Genomic DNA, 4,670 nt, shown 5'->3' on the forward strand with positions numbered 1-4,670 from the left:
TTTCTAGAGCAATTGACGCAATAGCTATTTAATAAATCTAAATGATGCTGCATATTCTTCTTAAATTTGTGTAAATGATTTCGAATGAAACCGACTTTTCAGTAATTGAAATATATATTTTTAACCCCTTCGCGAATGCCATTCGTAAATGTAGTGAATACATATTCAAAGTTGTCAAGGCTTCTGAGAAATTATGTAAACAAAAGTTATTTATTTTAAGCACTTTTTCATGCACAATTTTGAGTGCTGTGGTGCGTGCAATAAACATTTGAAATTTTCTTATCTCTCCGTCGACAGTTATGATAATGTGTTGACGCACAAAAGAGAGGACCGCAGGGTATCTACTTATAGTATTTTATTTTTATCAGCCTACATACAGTTATGTTTGAATGCGCAGTTGGGGATTTTTTTTTCTTAAATTTATTTATGCATATCTCTCTTTTGTATTAAATGTTTCCTTTAAAGGCTTTTATTCATACTCCCATCAAAATTTGCACATACGTATATACATATGTATGTATGTATAAATTTAATTGTGTACGTAAATATTTATAAAAAAGCTTGCGTAAATGCTTAGAGAAATACGTGAAGGAAATTTGAAGCATTTTATGCCCGATACAAGATTGTATGTACATAGGTACTTGATGAATGGAATTTTTTCACATTTAGATAAATGCATTTTTTTTTTTAACAGATGCGCAACTCCAGCACGCTGGTTTGTGTATACCTATTTGTGTGTGTTTGTATACAGTGGCGTAGCCAGGCGGATATTGAGCGAGGAGATGCCCCCTCTTTGTCAATAAACTACTGTTTTTACTTTTGATTTAATAATACAACACCATAAGGTTTTTCAGATTTATGTTTTCTTAATTAATTAAAGAAATATTGTAAATATTTTATATTATTGGTTCTTGGATTATGCATTTGAATATTGACTCCGTACACATTGGCATTTTCAAGACCGTGTGAAAGACCAACGTGCGAAAAAGATAAATGGGTTTTCAGCCGATGAAGCCGGCTCTTAAAGCTCTCATCCACTTTGATCGTTCTACACCGAAAAAACATGCACCCCTGTTGTTTTATTTTGAAATAAAAAAAAATATTTAGGGGTCATTGAAAATTTTCCATGCATTTTATATGGGGGAAAAAACAGATTTTCGTAGAAATGATATGGGATTTTCGAAGATCAATAACTTTCGATTTACTTAACTATTTCGTAATATTAACTATTTTTTTATAGTTTACCTAAAACATACAAAAAATAGTTAGTATTTAAAAATAGAAAAAATAAAATAATAATAAAAAATTGGGTATTATTATTATTGGAATCTACTGCAAAGAAACAGAAGTTTTCTAAATATTTTTTGATTTCGAAATAACGAGTGGGTGAGAGCATTAAAATTTGGACTTAAATTTTTCACATGTGTACATTGGGTCTGATAATTTATTATCTACTATTATAAGAGAGTTTTTTTTTTTAGGTATGCGTCTTGGACCAAAGTAATACCACAATTTTCTCGGTCTGCCAACAGCCAAAATACTAGCGCTTTCTCTATGAAATAACTTATAAGTATTTTAGAAGAACAAAATGGCCCCGAAAGCACACTAAAAATTTTATTTTTTTTAATTAAGGCACAACCATTAAGACAGGTAACCAGTTTGGCCAAATCGAAGTTTCCAGTGGGGAATAAGCGTGTGGGAAAAATAGTGTTTAGCATGGCCTATATATGTACGAAAGAATACACACAGGAAACGCCTCTAGCCATTGTGTGTCTCACCTTCAAGTTATCGCTGTAAATGTTTTTTCATCCCTATCCGAAATCCTGACTACGCCCCAGTATGCACCTATGTACTTTAGCAGGAGTTTTATCACATATGTACGTACGTACATATTTTGATACATTCGTATACTCAATGAACGCATTTATTTTTTGCAAAGGTTCTTTCTACTTCTACTTTCTTTTCCATCCTGCATTCTATGGTAGCTGTGGTTTATGGTGTGTACAAAGCTTAAGTATTTAATTAAAAAATTACAGAGCGTAGGAATTTTTTTTCCTCAGCTCGCATACGCAAAAGTCATTGAAAGGATTACCAGCTTCGCTGAAGTGCAATGCAGATCGAATGCTACGCAGTCTTAATTCACCTGGAGATAGCCGAGAATAACTAGGCTACTAATATCGCGAAGGCACCCGCGGGCTGTAGACTACAAAGTGAATATAATTGTTTATCATTTCGTCTAGACAGTTCTTTGAGGAAGATTCGTGGAATTTTTAACTTAGCAAATCACGTTGTATACTACGCTCGGATTTAGAAAATTCAGTTAACTACATCATAATTAACTCAGTGAGAGGGAAGATCAGGTTTTTTGCACGAATAAAAAAAAAATATAAGTATTTATTTAACCAAAAAAGGTAGTAATGGTAAGGTCGAGTTGTTCCGGGAATGCGTCAGACTCGGCTGAGTAGGCATGGCAGCGATTAATCATTTGATTAAATTAATCGATTATTTTTTCCAATTAACGATTTAATTGTATTGTAGCTTTGTGTTTCATTAATAGATTATTACGTTTGTTTAAAAAACGTTCCATTAAACACTTAAGGCCAGTATGCAGCTCTAATGGAAAGCGAAAACTCCATATAATGACGCACAAGTGATATCTAAGACATTTTCTTGAGTCAAATTTCCTTCAGGTAGACGCAGTTCTTAAGATATTGGCTATGCTTTCTACTATGATTTTCTATAGTTTTTTTTTGTGAAAAAAGAGCACAAGGCAACCCATGTTTGCAACAAAAATATATGCCCGTTCAGCTGAAGAAAAATAATCTTCCAACTTCCTCTTATGAAACTGATACCTGCGATTCATTCCCTTCTTCTTGCTAAAATACCTGTACTAAAAGGAAATACTCGAAAAAGTATAAAACGGACTGGGAAACAAACAGGAGTTGGTTAAAAGAGTTTAATAAACTCTATCAAACTATGCCAACAGCTGTTAGTTAATGATGCCACTAATTTGAGCCGCCATGCTAAAACTACCAAAGACATAAATGCGGAGAGACACTTTGATGAGAATCCTTCCAGAAAAATAAAAATCAACGATTCTTCAAGAAATATAGCGCCCGAAAAATTCGAGAAAATACGTTCATTACTCGTTGTCGTTTACAATAATGGATTTCTTAACAATTTTTTTTTTATAACTTTACTGCGTCTGACAAGCTTGTAAAATGCTGTTCTAAAAAAGCCAGAGGAATTGTTAATGTAATTGTTGGTCCGTTTATTCGAAATGAACTGGCAGAAGAGCTTCGATTAAAGAATTTCGCCATTATTATTGATGAAGGAACAGATATCTGAATGACAAAAACCTTAACAATCATTGTGCGATACCTTCCGTGTGGCTTTTATAAATTATATCGAATCATTAGACATACGGGCAAAAAACATAGTTGGACTTTGCACTGACAGCAGTAATGGCAGGAAGAAAAGAAAGCGTCAAATGAAAACTGCAAGAAATAAATAGCAATGTATGTTTTTTTTTTGTGGATTGCGCTTGCCATTCTTTTAATTTGTGTTCTTCTGCAGCTTTAAAGATACTTCCTTTTCATCAGACTTCCGTAGAAATACTTAACAATGAATGGAGATCATTAATGCTATATGACAAAGCTAAAAGAGAAACCATATATTCTCACGACTTTGTAAAATGATGGACAAAGTTAGGGATTGAAAAAATGTTTTAGAATGAACCTTATTTGAATATGTAAGTGAGTTTATGTACTCCTTAGAGGTTTTACCCCACAGTAGTGCCTCTGCAGAACGCTCATTCTCTATAATGAAGATCTAAAAACTGCCAAACGTAATTGGTTACAAACTTCAAGCATTTCGAATCAAATTTGAATCAAAGAATTTTGTAGTGCGTAGAAATTGTTTGAGCCGCCTCTAAATTAATTCAGTATTATAAAAAAATTTAAATTGTAGACGGCATTTTTGTTCCTTGTACTAAATAAGCCATAAAAATACATACATACACCAAAATAATGGAAACACGACTTTTTGTTATTTTTGTTTGTTTAATATCTTTTAATTATTTTTATAATAGTATTGCTTATTATATATAAAAAAGTCATTTAACCGCACATTTGAGACTTTGTACGAAAAGTAAGTATGTTTTTCGTTGAATATTTTCTACATGGGTTTATTGATGTGAAATAATTTTTTGTTATATAAATATTTTTTTTTGTTGAATGTTTTATTGATGTGAAATAATTTTTTGTTTCATAATAAAATACAACTTATATTTTATGAGTAAATACTACTGAATACTGTTTCTATAAAAATTTACCAACTTCTGCCGCTTTTTGTATGTAAAATCTACTAATATTTATTTTTTCGAAGTCCGTGCACTGCTGCTGAGCGTCTTTTTTCAAGAGCTGGTGCTACAGCCACCGAGAAACGCAACCGCTTAACAACAAAACGCTTATCAAAACTTTTATTTTTGCAACCTTGGTAAAATAATAAATAATTATCGTCGCTAAAAATACTCGTTTTATTTTATTTAAGGCTATTTAACAAGGGAGTTAGTTATTCTTTATGGAAAAGTGTTTTTGTGAATACCCACTGTGAAAGAGTGTCGAATATTTCTCAATAATTGCAATTAATTGCAATTAATTTTTATTGGC

This window comes from Rhagoletis pomonella, unplaced genomic scaffold (genome assembly GCF_013731165.1).
Source record: "Rhagoletis pomonella isolate Grant_MI unplaced genomic scaffold, Rhpom_1.0 Rhpom_scaffold_00578, whole genome shotgun sequence".
Classification (NCBI taxonomy): Eukaryota; Metazoa; Arthropoda; class Insecta; order Diptera; family Tephritidae; genus Rhagoletis; species Rhagoletis pomonella.